Source organism: Sceloporus undulatus, chromosome 3 (genome assembly GCF_019175285.1).
Source record: "Sceloporus undulatus isolate JIND9_A2432 ecotype Alabama chromosome 3, SceUnd_v1.1, whole genome shotgun sequence".
In the NCBI taxonomy this organism is placed as follows: domain Eukaryota; kingdom Metazoa; phylum Chordata; class Lepidosauria; order Squamata; family Phrynosomatidae; genus Sceloporus; species Sceloporus undulatus.
The window spans coordinates 270,509,495-270,532,380 of NC_056524.1; the positions used below are offsets into that span (position 1 = coordinate 270,509,495).

Here is a 22,886-nt window from a genome sequence, read left to right on the forward strand (position 1 = left end):
TCTTTTTTTTTCTTTGTTCTCTTTTCCGCGACTTTGTGCTCCCCTTTGTTTTCTCCCTTCCCGCGTGGCCGCCTTTTTTGTGTTCGATGAGCCTACCGGTCACCAAGCACGTATTGCCATATCAAGTACACCCCCCCACGTGCTCCTGCCCGTGCCTCTCTGTGTATACGCCCGACCCCGGACGGCTAGTCCCGCCCCCCCCCCCCCTGGTACCCACCCCTTGAAGTTAGTCCACCTATCCGGACCCGCGCCCCACCGCCCCCCCGGGACAGGCCGCCTGATGCCTCCCCGCATTCCTCTTGGTATTAGCTATATCCCGGCCGGACGGTTGTTGGTATCACGAACCCTTCCGTCCCCTTTCTCCCTCCGGCCTGTTGGTTAAGGACCTCCTCTCCCCTTGTCGCTATCTGCCCGCCGGATCATGTATCATTGCCTCGCGGCGGCCCTATGTTTGCTTTAAGGTTGTGTCGTTTTTTTTTCTGCTGCCGCGCAGTGTTCGCCGCCGGCGTCTTTCCCTTCCCTCCCCCCCGGCCAACCAGATGCGCCCCCCGCGACTGGCCGCCGCCGCTCGGCCATCTGGGCCTAGAACTTCTTTTTTGTTGGTTTGGCTCCCTGGCTTCTCCTCTTTTCTCATCTCCTTCCCCTCTCCGCATAGCCTTTTCCTGCTCCTTTCTACTCCGGCTACCTCCCCCTCCTTGCCCGCCCGTTGCGTTGCGTCCGCTCCCGCCTCCCTGTTGTCCCCCCTTTCCGCTCTCTCGTATTTCCCCCCCCGGCTTCTATGCCTTTTCCCGGCCCCCTTTGCGCGCTCCCTCCCCCCCCTCCTGGTTCGCTTCCGCAATGCCCCCATTTGGGTGCCCTGTTCCTGCCGCTCTGCTTTTTTTGGTCTCCCCCCAGTCTGTGCCCCTCAGCCCCTCTCTTTTCCTTCCCCCCTACCGCCCCCCACGCGCCCCCCCCTTGCCTCTCCGGTCCCTCGGCCTGGTGCCTGGGTGTACCCCTTCTCCCGCCCCTACCCTTCCGGGCACGGTTCTTTTCCTGGATCGCTCCCGCCTTTTCGTCCCCTGGCTCTGATCGCCGCCCTCTTGCGCACTTGGGGCATCTCTGGTGCCCTCCCACTCGCTTTTCCTTTCTTATTTCCCTGTCTTCCTTTCCCCCACCTCTGGCCCTTTAGAGCGGCTCCTGGCCGCACAGAGAAGAGGGCCTCGCACTGGTACACGCACAGGCACACGCCATATTACCGCACTACTCTGTGTGTGTGTATCATGGCGTATCCGCCCTGCCGGCTCCGGTCTACTTTGACCCCGGCGCTCGGTTTGCAATAAACACTTATATGGTGCCTGAGTGGTTCTCTATCCGCGCCTCGCTGTACGTTATTCGCCCCATTTATTTGTACACGAGCGCTATTATCCCCCAGACACACCCTTGCCGCACCGCCACCTGGCTGCCGCTATTGTTGATGCCCGTGTACTATCATCATTTACGTACACCGCCTCTGGTGTTACGCCCGAATTTGGCCCCCCTTTGGGTCTCGTTGCCCTGGGACGCTATCACCGCGCCCTACATATTAAGAGACCCCCCATGATACCATCTCCATACTTATGTTCATCCCCCGCCATCCTCCCTACACTCCCTTGCCAGGGACCCTGTGGCCCGCACTGTGTGGTGTCGCTTGGGTGCGATCTGTCTTTGCATCTAGCTGGTATGTATGTTTTTCCTTTTATAGCGCATTATTATAAGGCCTATACTACACTGGTCGCCACACGTATCGTATCTGCTGTGACCGTTCTATTGTAGTCCATCCCCACAAGCCACATGTCAGTGGGCAAAGCTCGTGCCTGCAGGTACTAAAACCATATATGAACTGAGAACGCATGGAGCGCAGTATGTTTTTAATTTGCGCACTCAGGGCCATGATAGAACACCATCTATGGCGTAGATTAGGACCAGATACAAATTGCAGGGGTATGTGTGTTTGATTTGATCTCTTCGATGTTGCGGGTGTAGGATGGTTGGTTTTTGGGAAACTTTTTTTTCAACCGCACTGTATACGAAAATTATTCAGAATACTTACATAAGGAAACGCGAACGAAAATGTTGTGTGAAGGATGACGCGAAGTATTTACTTTTATGTCGTCTGTTTGTGCTCACACTCGACGTGAAGCGCCGCTATTTTAGATGCATTTTAAAGTGCGCAGGCATTGTGCTGTGGGCGCAGATGCACCCAGAGACGCACATCGCGATAAAACACCTAAGTAATGATTACTTTGCACAAACGAAACCACTGGTAGTATACTGTCATCTGTCAATGTCATTATATGTACTCCATGACGTTCAGTATCGAATGTCATATTATAGTATCTTTTGACGCTAACAAGCTATCGCAAGAGACAGTCGTCCCTGTTTGTATGTCCGTAGAGAATCTCTGCGTCTGCTTGTCATCCAGCACTGGGCTTGCGGTATGTGTAGAACTGGAGAGTTCATAACCACAGGTACGTTACTTTCAACTTCTAAGTTCTGGTAAATGCATTCGTCGTGTACTCAATCTTAGCATGTGTATTCACAGTGTGCTAAACCGCCACTCATTCCTTACATATCTATATATGCCGATAACTTATTGTAACTCTTCCTATTTGATTAACGAAATATCTCCAATCGGACATGATATTGGCTTGTATAACACGTTTCCATCTATGGAGCGACCTTGCTCTTCCACAAACCGTATCTAGCTATACACGTCCCACTGTTTTTCCCCCCCCTCCCTTCTCTCCCCCCCCCCCCCCCCCCACCCCCCCCCTTTCTCAACTATCTTTATCACTCCAGTCCAAAAGTGAAGTCTTTTCCATTCTGTTTTTAAACATTTATCAAGGCTCCCATTGCTTTTCAAATGGATTCATGAATTCTTCTTTAAGAAATGTCTTAATTGATCAGTTTCTTGAACATCACTACCATTTTATCCACCAGTCCTTACATTATTTATGGTCTTCATTTTCCATTTCTGAGCAAATCTCTATTTTGTCCCAAAATCACTGCCCCATTTCACCATCTAGGTTTTGACTTTGTTCCTCTCTAATTCATTTTATAACCTTTATAATCTGATTTGCCATTTTTCCCCCCTTCCATATCCGCTTCGCCATTGCTAGTCTTGACATCCATATAAACCTTTCCCTAATCTGTCTATAAGTAAACCCGGCACAGCCAGGCCTGATCAATGGCTCTTGTGGCTTTAGTTGTATGTCTTTTGCCCTTTTGATCCATCATGATCTTATGGCGTTCCCCAGTTTTTCTTGGCTTAGCTAACCGGTTACAAAAGCTTCCTTTATGGAGGGCCCATTTCAGAAAGGACTGGACAACAGTTCGAGCTTTATACTCAAGCCATACTCTTAATAGTGGAGTGCCTGATATAATGATTCATTAAACGGCTTAGGTAAGAGTTTAATTATGAGTAGAAATATATAACATAAACAACCCAAAAAGAAGTGACGGAAGGAAGGGAAGGGAAGGGAGAAAGAGCGAAATACGGACTAAGAACGTACGGCAAGAGTGGAGTGATGGAAGGATGTAGAAGGATGAAGGAAGGAGGGGGGTAGGGATGGAAGAACGGAAGGAAGGGAGGGAAGGGAGGGAGACAGACGGAAAGAGGGAAGGAAGGGGGGAGAAGGAGGGAAGGTAAGACTAAGACGGGAACGGAAAGAGTGACGGAGTGGAGGGGTGGCGAGGCTGAGCCGGGAGAGAAAGGAAATCCATTTCTGCAAAGGAGGGATACGTGAAGGACGTACTATTTCTTATGGGCTGACCGAACGACCAGAACTAAAGACCGATTCTGGTACTATACATGAACGACATTCCTTAATGTAAATCATACTTCAATGATTACCTCCACCCTTCCATATTGCCAGTTATTGATTCCTGTTTATTTTTCAATTCTTAATGCTGCAGTAATTAATACTGCGTAGAAACGTCCTTTCCTCCTCGATCACTTCTTCACTTACCTTTCCTTTCCGCGCTTCCAAAATCCTACCTCCTTCCATTGCTTCTATCGTGAATGACTTCTTAAATATGGTGCTTTTTTTTTTGATTTTTTTTTTTTCCGTCTTCCTTCCTAACACCTTTTCTTTTAGCCGTCCTTCGTCAATCAACACTTTGAAGTAATTCTTTCCTTCCGTCAGCGCCTTGCCTCCCTTCTTCTCCTTTCCCGCCCGCCCTTACCCTTTTTTCCCCTTCCCTCCCTTTCTTCCCCTTTCCCTCCAACCCCGTTCCCACCTTCCTTCGCTCCTTCCCTCCTTTTCCCCTTCCCTTCGGCCCTTCCTTACCTTTCTCCCCCTCTTTCCCTTCCCCTCTCCCTCCTCCTTCCAGAAAGAGGAGGGCTCCCAATAATCCAGGACTGACTCCTGGAGCCATCAGGACAGAGGATGAGGCTGGGTCTCTGTGCTGCCTGAGAATGGCGATGGCCCTGCTGCTGATAACACCCTCCTCTTCTGCACAGGAGGCCGCTCCAGTCTCAGGGGGAAATCTCCTTCCTTCCTTCTTCTTTCTCCTTCCTTCGCAGCAGAGAATGGAGGGATGTGAAGAACCAAGCTCCCCTGTTGATGATGAGTCCAGCAGCCAGCAGGCCAAGGACGCAAAACCAGCAGCCGAGAGTCCAAAAAGGCTGGCGCGAAAGGCAGTCCTACATGTTTTGTAAATAAAAATGGTTGTGTTAAACAGTAATTTTGTTTCATGCCACTTGCTGTGTTTTTCCTTCAAACCTTCTGACTTCCACTTTCTCACTGCTTTAATAATGTACCCGTTTCCTCTTTCTTTTTTCCCCTTCATCCTCAGCTCTTTCCATTGCAAAGTTATCCCAGAGTTATCCCAGTTAATCCTTTCCCTTCCCACTTTCTGGAATTATCTGTATTCCTGCATGGCCAAAAAAGGTTGGTCTATATGGCCCTTAGTAGTAACCTCCAGCTCTAGGATCCTATGTATTCCTGCATGGCCAAAGAGGGTTAGTCTATATGACCTTTAGTAGTAACTTCCAGCTCTAGGATCCTATCTTTTCCTGCATGGCTGAAGAGGGTCGGCCTATATGGTCCTGATTAGTAACTTCCACCTCTAGGATCCTATGTATTCCTGCACGGCCGAAGAGGGTTGGTCTATATGACCCTTAGTAGTAACTGAGCACTCTCAAACCGCTTGCTTCCGCTCCACAAACCCTTTCCTCTGAACTTTTAGTGGTCAGAGGTTGAAGCATGACCTCCTATCCACCCCAATTATATCATACTAGCCTTCCCATCCCACTGTCTGGGAACAATGGGCGCTCCAGTCAAAGACAACCAAAGGGTAGCAGGCAAAAGCTCCTGTTGTTGTGCTTCAAGTTGCTTCCAAATTATGGCGACCCTAAGCAAACCTATCATAGGATTTTCTTGGCAAAATTTATTCAAAGGAGATTTGCCATTGCCATCCCCTGAGGCTGAGAAAGTGTGACTTGCCCAAGGTCACCCAGTGGATTTCATGTCCAACACTCACCCTAAGGCAAACTTATCATGGGAGTTTCTTGGCAAATTTTGTTCAGAGGCAAACATATCATTTTTTTGGCAAGATTTATTTAGAAGAGGTTTGCTATTGCCTTCCTCTAAGGCTGAGAGAGTGTGACTTGCCCATGGTTGCCCAGTGGGTTTCATGGCTGATTGGAGATCTGACTCCTGGTCTCAGGAGTCCTGAACAACACTCACCCTAAGGCAACTGATCATGGGAGTTTCTTGCCAAGATTGATTCAGAGCGGATTTGTCTTTGTCTTCTCAGGCTGAGAGAGTGTGACTTGCCCAAGGCCACCCAATGGGTTTGCATGGCTGAGTGAAGATCTGAACCCTGGTCTCCAGAGTCCTACCCCAACACTCAGACCACAATGGACACGGGCTTCATAAAAGTTGTACAGGTTGAGTCTCCCTTATCCAGAATTTCAAAATCCAAAACATTCCAAAATCCAAAATCTAGTTTCATGGTTAGCTGAGAGAGTGACTCCATTTTCTGATGTTTCAGTGTACACAAACTTTGTTTCATGAACAAAAGTATTTAAAATAAAATTACTTTCAGGCTAGGTGTAAATGAAAGAAACAGCGGGCCCTTGGTATCTGCTGTGCTTCGGTTCCAGGACCCCCCATGGATACCAAAATCCATGGATGATCAAATCCCATTACATACAAAGGCATTGGGAAATGGTGTCATTTTATATAAAATAACAAAATCAAAGTTTGCTTTTTCGCGTTTATATATTTTTAATATATGTTCAAAGTGCAGATGCTTGAATCCATGGATTACATTTATTTATTTTTATTTATTCATTTCATCTGCATGCCGCCTTTCTCCCAGAAAGGACAAACAGCTTCATATATACCACTTCATACCAAACTAGCAGTGTCTAAGTGGTTTACAACACACAGGTATGGAGGGCTGACTGTATATTAATTTTGTGTTTCGACTCGGGTCTCATCTCCAAGGGAGCCAGCATGGCATAGTGGTTTGAGAATTGGACTATGACTCTAGAAGCCAGGGTTCAAATCCTGGCTCAGCCATGTAAACTCACTGGGGTGACCTTGGGCAAGTCCCACTCTCTCAGCCTAAGACAGTGGTTCCCAACCTTCCTAATGCCACGACCCCTTAGTATAGTTCCTCATGTTGTGGTGACCCAAACCCATGAAATTATTTTCATTGCTACTTCATAACTGTAATTAAATAGGTGTTTTCCAATGGTCTTAGGCGACCCCCATGAAAGGGTCATTCAACCCCAAAGGGGTCCCAACCCACAGGTTGGGAACCACTGGCATAAGAGGATGGCAGTTGCAAACCCCCTCTGAAGAAATTTGCCAAGAAAACACCATGACAGTCACCTTAGGGTTGCCATAAGTTGGAAACAACCTGAAGGCACACAACCACAGCAACAACTACTACAACAACTCATCTGCCAGACATCTCATTATGATTCTAACAAGAAATCGTATTCTCAGACCTGGCTCTAAACACCCTTAAGATGCTTGGCTTGAAAGAACCACTTGCATTCGAGGTCCTCGCTTCCACATCTTTGCATCCCTGGGTTTGCGTGTCACGGGCTTTGGTGCAAAAATGAGCTGAACAATGGAGGCGGCAGCTGTCCCTCACTTTTCCCAGAACGCAGATGAACCCTAGTTAGCCCCCAGCTCCATCTAATTGACAGTAATGGGTCTCCTGGCCCAGTTCCCAGCATCCCAGAGGCACGTGTGGGTGACAGAGAGGCTTCTGTTCTCCCTCTTGAACGATTCCACATTTGTACCGGACTCAGCCAGAGGCTGCCAGAGAAGAAGTCGGGGGCTGGAAAGGGTCCTGAGCCAAAAGATGTCTGTCTGGATTGTGCATCGGGAAAGACCCGAAATGCTGCACTCGGGAGAAAGGGACGGGGGCTGCAGAAGAAGGAAATGGCAATCCTGGGGTCTTTGGGGACTGTCTGGGGGGAGACAAGGGGTGGTCGAGGGCAGGCGGAAAATGCAAACAGAAATAAGGGGATTGTGGAGGTGGAAGAGAAAGGGGGAAACGATGAAAAAAGCTAGACTGGAACAAGAATCAAACTGGACTGTTTCTGGAAAACCAGTATCTGCCCTTGCTTTGAAACAAGGAATATCAGTATGCAAAAGGATCTTGTAACACCTTTGAGACTTACTGTGAAAATGAAGAATTCAAAGATATAGCCGTGTTAGTCTGTAGAATCAGTACACAGAGAGATCTTGTAGCACCTTTGAGACTCACTGAAAGAAATACATTGGCAGCATGAGCTTTCGTAGATTTAAGTCTACTTCCTCCCAAATGCATCTGAGGAAGTAGACTTAAGTCTAGGAAAGCTCATGCTGCCAACTTTTTTCTTTCAGTGAGCCTCAGAGGTGCTTTTTTGCCTCCAAGTCACTTTTGACTTCTGGAGACCTTAAAGCCAGACTTTGCAGTTTATCACATGGGAGAAAATTGGAAGTATAAATGGTGATAAACCCATGCTAATCCCACAATTGCGCCAATGGTTTTGACACATCATGTTCAAAGTGATATTATCCTGTGAATAACCTGTGATAGTCCCATAATTTTGCTAATGGTTTTCACACGCCATTGAGATTAAATATGATTAAAGTGCCATTATCCCATGAATAACCAGAAAATCACTTTTTGCTGTTTATTGCCTGGTTATTCCCTTGTTATTCACGAGATAATGGCTCTTGTGTTAAATCTTATTTTAATCACGTTTTAATGTCAATTGTGCAATTTTCATGGGTCAATCACTGTTTAAACTCCACATTTTCCCCTGTGTGATAAACTCCATAATTTCTTGGGTGGGTAGAATTCAAGATATAGCTGTGTTAGTCTGGAATATCAGTATGCGAAGGGATCTTGTAGCACCTTTGAAACTCACCGTGTAAAAGAAGAATTCAAAGATATAGCCATGTTAGTCTGTAGAATCAGTAAGTAGAGAGAATTTATAGCATCTTTGAAACTATCTGAAAAGAAAGAAGTTGGCAGCATGAGCTTTCCTAGATTTAAGTCTACTTCCTTCCAGATGCATCTAAGGAAGTAGACTTAAGTCTAGGAAAGCTCATGCTGCCAACTTCTTTCTTTCGATGAGTCTCAAAGGTGCTACAAGATCTCTCCCAGACTGGACTGTTTCTGGAAAACTAGTATTGGCCCTCACTTTGAAGCAAGCCCCCCTTCCACAAGCCTTTCAGAGTTTTGTTGTTTGTTGCTTGTTTCCAAGATATTTTTGACTTCTGGCGACTTTAAAACCAGATTTTATTTCTTGGGTAGGTAGAATTCAAGACATAGCCATGCTAGTCTGGAAGAGATCTTGTAGCACCTTTGAGACTAACTGTGCAAAAGGAGCTCAAGCATAAGCTTTTGTAGACTTGCCTCTGAGGAAGCAGACCAAGCCTACAAAAGCTTACGCTACAATATCTTCTGCATAGTTAGTTTCAAAGGCACTGCAAGATCCCTTTGCATCCTTGATTTCTCAAGGATGCTTTTACTTTGGATTCTTGATGAGGATGGGATGAGGTTGGACTAAATGGCAACATGGAGGTACCTATCGTTGTTGTCTGCCTTCAAGTCATTGCTGACTTATGGTGACCCTAAGGCGATATTATCATGGGAATTAGTTGGTAGGATTTCTTCAGGGAGGTTTGCCATTGCCATCCTCTGAGGCTGAGAGAGTGTAATTTGCCCAAGGTGACCCAGTGGGTTTTTATGCTCAAGCATGGGATTGAACCCTGGTCTCTGGAGTTGTAGTGCTACACTCAAACTACTGCTCTTCAGAGTTTTAACATTTCTTTTCCTTATAGCCATAGCAGTGTACTGATTCATTCAACAACTTTATCAAAGGATGCCTCCCTTTCCAACAGGATTATCAGGACCGAATCATGCATTTCGCATGAATTACTTCCTGTGATTAATTTATGTGCATGATGGGACTATTTGTTGTTGTGTGTCTACAATTCCGATTTATGGCGAATCTATCATGTGGGTTTCTTGGCAAGATTTGTTCAGAGGTATGCCATGTCCTTCCCTGAGACTGAGAGAGTGTGACTTGCCCAAGATCATCCAGTGGGTTTCATGGCTGTGCAGAGAATTGAACCCTGGTCACTAGAGTCACAGTCCAATGTTCAAACCACTACGTCATGCTGGTTCTCAATGGGACTATATCACAGTCTTGACATTCCTTTTGTATATGCATTAATGCATTTGTTATTGTGTGTCCTCCAGTTGTTCCAGACTTATGATAAATCTAAGGTGAACCTATCATGGGGTTTTCTTGGCAAGATTTGTCCAAGGTCATCCAGTGCATTTCCACAGGCAAGCGGAAATTAACCCTGTTCTCCAGTCCAACGCTCAAACCACGACACCTTGCTGGCTCTCATCTGTGTGACTAGCAACATACACAGTGTGCCAAGAAACCACTGTCTCTGCCCAAAGATTGGAATTTGTGAATGGATTCTGATTCAGCTGTTTCACTTTCCAATCTTCCTTTCAAATGTTTTTGTTTAGCAACTGCTACTTTTAAGCCTGAGACTGTATGTCTAGGAGGTTGCCCTTGGACTAGATTACTTTGGGCTGCAATATTGTGCTGTAAGGAACTTTCTTGAATGTAAGTGAGTCTTCAGTAGGACTTACATATGATTAAATAAGTACAGGATTGTGCTGTTGGGCCATCCACTTTCACTTCTACAATGAGAGGATAATGCTGACCTACTTTACAGGGCTGTTGGAAAGGCTCTGTCTTATGAAAGAACAATTTTTCAAGGCATATGGAGAGTTATTTGCTGCTTAGGAGCTACAGTATTCTGTACAGTAACCTGTATTCAAAACACTTGAGACCAGAAGTATTTTGGGTTTCAGTTTTTTCAGCTTCTGGAATATTTGCATCTGCATCAGGAGATACTTTGGAGATGGGACCCAGGTCTAAACATGAAAATCATTCAAACTTTTAAACCTTATACACATTCTCTGAAGGTACAGTTGGCCTTGAGTATCAATAGATTCTTTATCCATGGACTCAACCATCCAGGCTTGAAAATATTAATATATATATATAAATTTCAAGAAGCAAATTTTGTTGTTTTTCTGATTTTGCTATTTTATTTAAAATATACCATTTGACTATGCCACTGTACTTAATGGGATTTAAGCATTCACAGATTTTGGTATCTGTGGGGAGGGGGGTTGTGGGACCAAATCCCTGGGGATACGAAGGGCCCACTGTCATTTTAGACACACTATTTTAAATAATGTGCATGAAACAAAGTTAGTGTACACTGAACCACCAGAAAGCAAAAGTGTCACTATCTCAGCCACTCATGTGAACAATTTAGGATTTTGGAGTATTTTGGATTTCAGAATTCCAAATAAGAGAGAATCAGCCTATACAGATAAGATATATACATTTGCTCATAGCAAAACCTGCTCGTAATGAAAATCCAGTTCTGCATAAAGGATTTGCTGTGTCAGTAAACCACATTTGCCAGCAGTGCCCTTGTTTCTGTTACAATACAAACACACAAAAAGGGTACAGACAGAACATGTGCATATAAGTAAGGGAACTCTGAAATGAACATAGAGGCCCCCAGGAAACAAATAATATCCATTTTAAAGGGAGAAAATGATGCACAAATGGAATACAGACAAGATCCTTCCGTAACTTCTATAATAGGCCCTTAATATTCACTGGGGGTTGGTTCCAGGACATCTTGTAGATATCAAAATCCGGGGATGCTCAAGTCCCATTAAATGCAATGGATAGTAAAATGGTGTCCCTTATATCAAATGGGAAAATCAAATGTTTCCCCTATATTTTTGGAATATTTTCAAGTCATGGATACTTGAATCTGTGGGTAAAGACTCCAAGGATATAGAGGGCTGACTGTATTACAATACTTTTTTCTCATTGACCAGAACAGTCCAAAGCTCTGAGGTTCTCACTCATAAAGACGAGTAACTTGATGTTAAAGAAAAGTGGAGACTCTCTGCTTATGACACATAATCCTGAGATCTGAGATACCATGCAAGGAGGTTCAGAAAAGTTCTTGTCCAGAGCCACTTCCCAAAATCTGAACCTAATTTTGTTAGTGTACCCTGAAACAGAGCGTTCTTCTGTTTTGCAAACTGCCAATTTTACAATAGCTAAATTTCTGGATTTTTTCAGATCAGTGATAGAACCATGTTGCTGTTGATGAAACATGGTTACACCACTATGATCCAGCAACCAAACAGCCCTTGCAGTGATTCTCCATGGCCAAAGAAACTCAAGATTCAAAGGTCAGCAGGCAAGGCCATGGCCACAATGGTGACACTTGGGTTCTCCTTCCAGTGGTGGCACTTGGGTTCTTCAGGAATGAAAAAGTTCAAGACTCAATGTTCAGCAGGAAAGCACATGGCCACCATTTTGGGGGATAAGGAAGGTATTTTGATGATTGACCATTCTTAGAAGAACCAAACAGTTAATGCAGAATACTATTATAACTTCTTGTGCCGATTAAAGAGGGCACTGAAGGGAAAAAGGCAAAGGAAACTGCGAAAGCTGTTCTCTTTGTGCAGGACAACCTACCTGCTCACAGGGCCGGCAAGGGAATGGATGTTTTGAAGATTTTGGGTTTTGAGTGCATACAGACGATCCATCTTACTCACCAGTACTTGCTCTGACTATTTCCTATTTACAAACCTTTAAGATTGTTCAAAAGGAAGGAAATTTCCAAATGATTCAGATGTGACAGCAACAGAGGAGTATTTCATACATCAGAATTTTATTTTGAAGGGTTAAAGAAATTTAAGAAACAATGTGCCAAGTGTGTCGAATTTTGGGGTGAATATGTGGAATAGCATGTAAGTTTCATGGTTCTTGGTCATTCAGTTTTTGGCTGGGCTGAGATCTTTTCAGCACCTCCTTGTGTACATATACACCTGAACCTTCACATCATGACATTTTCTCCTAAAATGGGACATGTCGTTTTGCCAGCTGTTCTTTGAGCAGAAATTACAACAGCAGACATACCGACGGGCACATGTTAGTTATTCCCAAGAGATCTTGGAAAATTACCTGGAGGGGGCTACAACTCCCAATTCTGAGAATTGTAGCCACCAAAAAGCAAATTTTCCTGTCTCCCCATGAAGATGCTTTGTGCTCTTTTTAAGAGCTTCTGCTGTCCAATCCAAATTTTTCTATCAGAGCCAAAAGCTAATGAATACTTTGGGGGGAAAGTCTTGGGCATATCACACTCTCTCAGCCTCAGAGGATGGCAATGAACAAATCTTTCAAGAAAATCCCGTGATAGGGTGGCCTTAGGGTCGCTATAAATTGGAAATGGCTAAAAGGCACACAACAACAACCTGTCCAATCCTGATTTTTCTTTGAGAACCAAATGCTAATGGACACGTAAGAGAAAAAGTAACTCCTGCAGGTCTGACTTAGCTAGACTGTATCATTCCCAAATGAGGGGAGAGAAGAGAAAGGCAGAACAACTCCCATATTATGTACATCTCTAAGCTCTGATTGCTAATAGTTTGCCCTGAGAGAGCTGGAGGTTACTTCTTTCTTTGCTAGCAAACAGGTGTGGTAGGTTTTGGCACCATTGCAAAATCCTGCCAAACCTGTTTGTTTATTGGTGAAAGTGGGACAAAAGAAAGGTGTGTGTGTGTGTGTGTGTGTATGTAAGAGAGAGAAAGGGACAAAAGAAAAAGGTACTTTTTTACCAAAAAATTATGAATGACTAGGTTTACATTTTCTCATTCAAATGGCTCACGAGTGCAAGGTTCTCTGCTACACACAGTCCTGACATTTGGATCAAAGCAAACATGAAAACCCCAGGGAATCCCATGATAGGGTTGCCTTAGAGTTGCCGTATGTTGGAAACAACTTGAAGGTACACAACAACATTGGTTGGTGTAGCTTCCAATCTGAATGTGTTCTTGCATCACTTATTACATTGGAAGTGTCTGTTTGTCTCCAGCGGGCGTCTAGAAGCAACAACTGTCTCTGTCTGAATGCACAACAGTTGTGCATCCTTGAGAGACAATGGATGAATGTAACAGAGGAAAATGGAATCTCAAACAACTTGCACATCTCTTAGAAACTATAGTTTATATCCATATTTGCTAGGAAGCAAAGTGGCTCGACCATGGAAACCCAATGGCTGATCTTGGGCAGGTCACACTGTCTCAGCCTCTGAGAACGGCAATAGCAAACCCTCTCTGAAGAAAATTGCCAAGAATCCTGTGTTGGTTTGTCTGTTGTGTAAGTTGGAAGCAACTTGAAGGCACACAACACCAAAACCAACAATAATAATAACAACATTGATAATAATAATAATTTGTGTTTTTTACCAGACTCTCCCCATGGATCGAGGTGGGGAGCAACAACAAATCAACAATGAACTTTGTCAATTCAAACACATTAATTAAAACATGCAATAGTTTAAAAGGACAAAATCCCATTGAATTCAACGGAACCAAATCCTAGATAAACATGGGATGAAATTACCCACCCACCCACAGAAAACTAGCTTTTCACGGAAGGTGAAAACATGACATGCTAGATTTCCACAAAAAGAGATTTTGAAGTTCATGCCTTTGCATGCCTTATTGACAAGAGACCTGGGAAAACTTGAAGCTCACCCAAAAGTGGATTGTGACTGCTTTGGAAATGCAAGAGGTTGAGGATCCTTGCAGCTTGTGGGTGCCGGCAACTCCACAGTTGCACTCCAAAATTTGTGGGTAGCTTTTGTGATCATGGAAGTGAAGAAGAGCTGGTCTGTCTCAGCATTGAAGGGGCTGTGAAAGATCTAACAGGCTTCAAAGAGAACCAGGATATTCTCAAATATAAGAAGGACTTTAAGTATATATCCCGGGAAAGAATTTTGACTACTCCACAACACAAGCGACAGAAATGCACTTTTAACTCTTGGATAATATTTCATTTTTATGGGATTCCCCTGTGTGGAAGACTTTTTACAAACATTACTTTCCTCTCCAAAGGGCATCTGGTCTTGATCTGCAAATTGCGCAACAAGTTCTTGGCTTATGGATCTATCCTTGGTTAATAGCCCTTTCCGTTGAAACATCTGGCTCCATTTTTTTTAAAGCGGTATTTGTTTGGTTTTCAAGCCCAGCTGTTCTTTCTTGGCCTGCTGGAGTGGACAGTCCTTCTTACCTAACCCTTGCGCCTAAAGACAACTCTTGTTCTCTGAGATCAAGGGCATGTTGTCACCGTGAAGATAATGGAAGCTCTCTAATGAGGATATCTTTGGAGAAAAGCCAGAGGTCCAAAGCACCATCATCCACATGCTGACGCAGAAGTCAGTCCCATTGTGAACGTTCCTGGCAGCTGGCGGGCTTTGACTCATGATGCAACTGAGGCAACCAGGATCTTGATAGGTTCGCCTTAGAGTTGCCATACATCACAAACAACTTGAAGGCACACAACAACAAGCCCTGTGAAACACAATAGGACTGTCTACAAATTAAAAAATAGGTATGACCTTTGGTTTAAAAGTCACAAAGCACAAAGTCTCATTCAACAAATGGCATTGCCCCATAACATTTGCACATTATGCATACACTTGACATACAGAAATAATAATAATATAAACAAATACAGAGCAGCTTTTATAAATGGAATTAAGGTGCTATACAATAGGTGCAAGAAATGCAGAAAGATTACCAGTTTTTAAAATGAAAGTTTATCACAGCTGTTAACAGACCCGATCTCTTTTTGGAGGATCTTGATAATCTTCAAAAATTATTTATAACTTTTACCTGGCTGTGCTGGCACTTCCAGTCCTCTCTCCGAGACCAAGAGGGCTAAAAGATGCCCTTTATTTACACAAACAATTTGAAACAAACTAGTGGAAATGGATTCAAAGAACTCTGCGCCTGGATACCCAGGACCTCAGCCATTATATGGATATCCTCAGTATGTCCCAGAACCAGGCCAATATTCTCCTGGACCAGGTTTTGCAGGACAGAAATCATATACAGCCATAGGCTACTAAGCAGCATATGGGGTTCCCCCAGTTCAGTCAGCCAAATGGAACTCCCTGGTGCTATCATCCAGATATCAGCCAGCCAGCACCACCTCCACCTGCCAACCTGGATTGGAGTATTTAATCCAGACTGATCAGCTATTGATTTATCATCAGATTGAACTTCTGGAAATCATGACTGGCTTTGAAACCTGTGACAAGTACAGTATGAAATAAAAAAATGTGCTGGGGTAAAGGGTTTACTTTGCAGCTGAGGAGAGTAACTGCTTCACACGTAATTGCTGTGGACCATCATGACCGTTCACAACGAAAATCATGGATATTATGGACCAGGAGGTCATAGAGACCATGAGACCTCTCAGATGCTCTAGTTGCTGCTTTCCTTGCTGCTTGCAAGAATGTGAAGTTTATGCCCTTCCAGGCACACCTATAGGATTTATTAAACAGATCTGGCATCCCTGTGTGCCTAAATTCAGGATCCAGAATGAAGCTCGAGAAGATGTACTTAAAATTGTTGGGTCTTGTGTAGTATGCTGAGGTTGGGCAGATATTAATTTTGAGGTGATGTCAAAAGATGAGAAAAACACATTAATCTCTAAGCAGTGGACTGGTTTTGTGCAGGAGGTATTTACAGGTGGCGATAACTCTGGCATCCAGTTCCCACTAGACCTCGATGTTAAAATGAAAGCTGTCATGCTTGGGACATGCTTCCTCATAGATTTCATGTTTTTTTAAGATTACCAAGATCATCAAAATAAAGCTAGGGTCTGGTAACAGGTGTCTTTTGCACTACTCCAGAGGAAATCCCTGTGCTAATTCTGTCCTTGCTTACCTTAAATGGAGCTTCTGATAAAATGTCATTTTAAAAACTGGTAATCTCGTTACATCTCTTGCACCTATAACACCGTAACCCCATTTATGAAAGCTGCTCTATATTTGTTTATATTATTATTATTATTATTAAAGTGTATACATATAGAGTGGGTCCTTCTGCTTTCATGTGCAAGTGCCATGGGACAATGCCATTTGTTGATTGAGACTTTGTGTCTTGTGACTTTTAAACCAAAAGTCATACCTTTTTTAAACATGTAGACAGTCCCATTGTGTTCCACAGGGTTGGTTGTTGTTGTGTGCCTTCAAGTCATTTCTGATGTATGGCAACTCTAAGGTGAATCTATCATGGGATTTTTCTCAGCAAGATTTGCTCAGAGGGGGTTTGCCACCATTGCCTTTCTCTGAGGCTGAGAGAATGTGACTTGCCCAAGGTCACTCAGTGGGTTTCCATGGCTGAGTGGGGATTCAAACCCTGGTTTCCAGAGTTATATTTGAATGCTCAAGTCACTACACTTATCGTGATAGAGTTGTCGTAAGTTGGAAATGACTTGTAGGCACACAACACACATATACAAGGCAACCCTTTCATAGAGTTTTCTTGGCAACATTCTTCAGAGGGGGTTTGCCATTGTCATCTTCTGAGGCTGAGAGAGTGTGACTTGCCCAAGGTCACCCAATGGGTATTTATGCTCAAGCGGGTCCCCAGAGTCACAGACGAACACTCAAACCACTGCTCCACACTGGCTACAATCTACAAGGTTACAAACACAAAGGATCAGGTCCTATTCCAAACTCAGGAGGATTTCACAATCAATGCCACCCACATCAGGGGTCCTTACACTGATGTGAGTAATACCATCCTCTGTTGGCAATGCCCTTCTGTGTTCTGCGTAGGGCAGAAAGGGCAGTCTCTCCACAAAAGAACAAATGGGCACTAAGCCGACATCAGATACAGCAATATTCTTTTAAAAATCAGTGGGAGAGGAGACTTCATCCCAGGACACTCTGTCACTGATCTCAAAGCACCTATTGTGTGTGGCTAAATGTTAATAAGTCTGTAAGGTGCCACAGGATGCTCTGGTTTCAGCACAACAGCACAAAACAAACACCTACTTGAAAGCAGAAACTCATCCTTGAGTACTTCCGAGGTAAATCACAGTGATAAACTGTTGAGCAGAAGTTCTGTGCAGGGTAACAGATGGTTATCATGTGTTAACTGCCTTCACTTATGGCCAGGATGTTTGGGCTATCACTACCAGTGTTGCTGATGCCCGGTGTTAATCTGATGATGATGATGTGCCAAGTGTCAATAATACAATCATCACTTTCCGCATCCAGTTTCACTGATCCCACCACTTAACCTTGCCCGTCATACAGATGTACGTGAAGATTCATGTGAATATACACATGGAAATCTAAGCTTATCATTGAATCTTTGGATTGTGCATGGAGAAGGTACAAGCATGGGGTAGTGATTTGAAAGTTTGACTACTGGAGACCAGGGTTTGAATCCTGGCTGGGCCATTTAAACCTAATGTGACCTTGGGCAAGTCTCAGACTTAAGAGAATGGCAATGGCAAACCCTCTCTAATAAAATCCTGCAAAGAAAACCTCATGATAGGCTTACCTTAGGGTCACCCTAAGTTGGAAATGACTTGAAGGCACACAACAATAACAACAAAAGGTACCTCCATGCTGCCATTGAGTCCAACCTCTTACCAGCTCAAGAATCCAAAGTAAAAGCATCCTTAAGAAATCAAGGATGCAAAGGCATCTTGTAGCAACCAACAATACACATGCAAATCACTCCTGCCTTTCCAGATCACACAATATATATAGCCAAGTCCTTTCCAGGCAAACATTCTCTGAAGATGCCAGCCACAGATGCTGGTGAAATGTCAGGAAGAAACTCTGCTAGAACATGCTCACATAGCCCGAAAAACCCACAAAAAACCTTTGAAACTAACTTGTGCAGAAGATGTTGTAGCATACACTGTTGTTGTTCTTGTAGACCTGGTCTATTTCATCAGATCCAAGTCTACAAAAGCTAATGCTAGAACTTCTTTTGCAGTTTTTTGTGGGTTTTTCGGGCTATGTGGCCATGTTCTAGAAGAGTTTCTTCCTGACGTTTTGCCAGCATCCTCTGAAGATGCCAAAGCCACAGATGCTGGCCACATAGCCCAAAAAACCCACAAAAAACTATGGATGCCAGCCATGAAAGCCTACAACTTCACATTCTTTTGCATAGTTAGTCTCAAAGGTGCTACAAGATCCCTTTGCGTACTGATATTCCAGACCAGCATGGCTATGTCTCTGAATTTTATTTACCCAAGAAATAAAGTCTGGCTGTCCAACCTTTATTTAGGAGCTTCTAATGCAGGAGAGTGGACAACCTTCCAAGGAAGTCCACGCGTCTTAAGGAAGTTGATTATAATCCAAGAAATTGTTGTTATGTGCCTTAGGATAGACTCCGATTTATGGAGAATCTTTCCTAGAGGTTTCTTCTGAGAAGGTTTGCCATGGGCCATCCTCTTAGGCTAAGAGAGTATGACTTGTCCAAGGGTCACCCAGTGGGTCTCCATGGCTGAGCAGGATTTAAACCTTGTTTTCCTGGGCTCCCTATCCAACACTCAAAACCCTATATCAAACTGGCTCAGAGTAGTTATCTGATGAAACAATTATTTTTGCTTAAGTTGGTACGGTTTGCAAAAGCATCTGGCACAATGTGTTTTCTTTTAAAGTGCAACAACAAAAGCCCTTTAAATTTCCAGATGTTTTTTATGGTTGTTGTTTTTTTTAAAAAAACTTCTTCATAAATCTTTGCATTCTTCTAGGAGGCCGTGGATAACTTCTCATCCTTCACCTAATATATCTAACTGTTGATTTGGCATATTGGACACACAACAGAAGCACCAACAAAATCTTGCAAAATGCCATTTTTTCTGTATCCAGAGAGAAGAAAAACGATATCTACATTCAGCAAATGGACACACAAAACAAAAACATATTCCAGGTGGGTTTAATGGTTCAGGCTGGAATTAATGGTGGATCCCACTCTGGGGGAGATGTGAATATTGGAGGAAAGAACATCAGCAATCTAAAATACGAAGATGATGCCATACTACTAGCTGAAAATATCAGAGTTATGGAAAGACTATTGAAGAAAGTCAAGGCAGAAAGTGCAAAGGCAGGTTGCCAGCTGAATGTCAAGTAAACAAAACTTATGACCACAGAGGATCTACATAATTTTAAAGTAGATAATGAAGAGATCAAAATCATTGAAGAGTTTCCATACTTTGGCTCAATTATCAATCAGAGTGGCAACTGCAGTCAAGAAATCAGAAGAAGAACTGGACTTGGAAGGGCAGCTATGAAGGAACTAAACAAGATCCATATCATTAAATAGTAAAGTTAGGATTGTCCATGCCATCCTCTTTCTATGTATGGATGTAGGAGCTGGACAGTGAAGAAAGCAGATAGGAAGAAAATCAACTCATTTGAGATGTGGCGCTTGAGAAGAGTTCTGTGAATACGGTGTTTAAAAGTCCAATCAGTGGGTCCTATGGCAAAATCAGGCCCAAAATCTGCCTAGAAGCCAAGACCGGCTAAACTGAAGTTGTCATATTTTGGCCATATCATGTGAAGAAAGGACAATGATGCTTGCTAAAGCAGAAGACAATAGGAGAAGAGAAAGATCATATACCAGATGAATAAGACTCAATCAAAGAAACCACAGCCATGAATCTACAAGAGCAGATCAGGGCCGCTGAGGATAGTGTGACTTGGAGGTCTTTCATTCATAGGGTCGCCATGGTCAAAGTTGTCTTGAAGGCAGTTAACAACAACAATCCACTCTGGAAAGGATGACCTTGATTGTTTGAGAGCAGCTGCTCACATCTTGCATGTGGCTGTTTGCCTTTGCAGACTTCACATGGTCTCTTACATTTGCCTCAATTAATGTCCACCCACAAAACAGCTGATATTCATGAGGAGCCCTCGATAAGCTTCAGATCCAGCTACTTTGGAAGTCCTGCTCTTCAGCTTTCCCTGAGCAACCTACACCTTGCTTCCAGGGTTGCCTAACTGCCATACAGGTTGAGTCCCCCTTACCTGGAACGCTTGGAAGCAAAAATGCATTGGATTTGGGATTTTATTCTTCCAGATTTTGGAATATTTGAACTGACATAATGAGATGGTGATGGAACCCAAGTCTAAACATGAAATACATTTATGTTTTGTATATACAAAGCCTGAAGGTAATTTTATACATAATAGATAGCATAGTGGTTTGAGTGATGGACTAGGCATCTGGGTTTGATGCCCTGCTCAGCTTTGAAACCCACTGGGTGACCTTGGGCAAGTCACATGCTCTCAGCTTCAGAGGAAGGCAATGGCAAACATCCTCTGAACAAATCTTGCCAAGAAAACCCCGTGATAGGTTCACCTTAGGGTCCCCATAAATCGGAAATGACTTGAAGACATACAACAACAACAACTTTATACACAATATTTTAAAGAATTTTGTGCATGAAACAAAATTCATGTTAACACTGAACCATGAAAATTTATTTATTTTATTTTAATCCCGCCTTTCTCCCGTGTCGCCAATTTTGGATTGTGGAGTATTTAGGAATTTGGAATTATGGATAAGGGAGTCTCAGCCTAGATTGCCATTTCAATAGTTAGAACAGCCAATTATTGGGAAAAGTTCCTTTTTTGGCCGACAAGAGACATCCCTCTGAATTGCATCTGGAACAGCCTCCATGTGGATCTGTTTTGAACTCCAAGGAATTTATAACCCTGACATCAATTTGGGAAGATGGAATGATTGGGCAGATAGGAATGCTGGTGCTGAGCCCAAAGCCGCCTGCCTTGACGGGTGCTCTGCAGATGCGCTGGACTGGGATGCTGTAGTTGAACACATCTGGAAGACAGCTGGTTGGAGAAGGCCACAGACAGCTGAGGCATTCATCCAAAACTAGTTAAATAAGCACCTTTTCAACCTCTTTTAATAAATGGAAGTAGGACAGAGAAAGAAAGAGAGAGAGAGAGAGCCAGTGTGGCATGGTGGTTTGAGTGTTGGACTATGACTCTGGAGACCAGGGTTCGAATCCCAGCTCAGCCATGAAACCCACCAGGTGACCTTGGGCAAGTCACACTCCCTCAGCCTCGGAGGGTGGCAATGGCAAGCCCCCTCTGAAGAAACATGCAAAGAAAATCCCATTATAAATTCACCTCAGGGTTGCCATATGCGGAAATGACTTTAAGGCATGCAACAACAAGACACACACACACACACACACACACACACACACACACTGGGGTTTGGTTCTAGGACCCCATATGGATAACAAAATCCGTGGATGCTCAAGTTCCATTACATACAATGGCCTAGTAAAATGGTGTCCCTTATATAAAATGGCAAAATCAAGGTTTGCTTTTTGGAACTCACACATTTTAAAAATACTTTCAAACCATGGATACTTGATTCCATGAATGAAAAATCCATAGATACAGAGGTATGACCGTATATAGATATTATTGTGTGCTGCCCTTTTGACTTTTAATTTATCATTTCTCATCATATTTGCTTCTATAGAGCAAATTTATGTTTTACAATATATGACTTTATATATTTTATATATGGACCATCCAGAGAGCACTTGGAGATGCATCTCCCCATTTTTCTGGCATATTCTCTTGAGTCCTTTTCAGTATTTGCCTCTTTAGAATAAAAAGGCTGTCACCTGGAATAAAAAGCTCTCCTAGCATCCCAAAGAAAGGAGTTTCAGAGTTTTGGAGCAGCCACCAAGAAGGCCTTCTCTTGTGTTCCTGGTGAACTTGCCCATGAAGATGGTGGGAACAAGAGAAGGGCTGGTGATCAAAAATCTCAGGTAGGGTCATGTGGGAAGACCAGGCCCTTCAGGTAGCCTGTGGTGCCATTATTAAACTGAATCATAGAATCTGAAGGAACCATGAAGATCATCTAATCCAACCCTCTGCCATGCAGGAATCCAGTACTACAGATCCCTGAGAGATGGCCATTTAGCTTCTATTTTAAAACTGCAACGAAAGACAATTTACCCATGAACAGAACACCGCGAGCAGAATGTATGACCAACGCATCACAAGAAGTTCAGCAAAGTGTAATATAAACACTAACCATCAACATCATTACTATTGCATGCCACAGCTGCAAGGAAAGATGGCCACATTGCTCTTCTTGTGGTGTGGTGTGGTGTGGTGTGCCTTCAAGTCATTTCCGATTTATTTCAACCCTAAGGCAAACTCATCATGGGGTTTTCTTGGCAAGTTTTGTCCAGAGGAGGTTTGTCACTGCCTTCCTCTCAGGCTGAGAGCATGTGGCTTGCCCAAGGTTGAGCTGGGAATCAAACCCTGGTCTCCAGAGTTGTACTCCAACACTCAAACACATCATCACTATTAGATGCCACAGCTGTAAGGAAAGATGGCCACATTGCTCAGCTTCAGCATTAAAAAAAGTATCAAGGAATGTAAAGGCATTTTTGAGATTATCAGGTTGAT

General features: G+C 43.6%; 2 protein-coding genes and 1 pseudogene across 2 annotated transcripts in view; 2 read left to right on the forward strand and 1 right to left on the reverse strand.

Annotated features, from left to right (window-relative positions):
- ARMC9 (armadillo repeat containing 9) overlaps positions 1-22,886 on the forward strand; it is a 1,183,007-nt gene that overhangs the window by 326,976 nt on the left and 833,145 nt on the right. The gene's annotated exons all lie outside the window — the stretch shown is intronic.
- Positions 1-22,886, reverse strand: part of TNK2 (tyrosine kinase non receptor 2) — a 135,379-nt gene that overhangs the window by 82,765 nt on the left and 29,728 nt on the right. The gene's annotated exons all lie outside the window — the stretch shown is intronic.
- LOC121925350 lies at positions 15,378-16,244 on the forward strand (annotated as a pseudogene).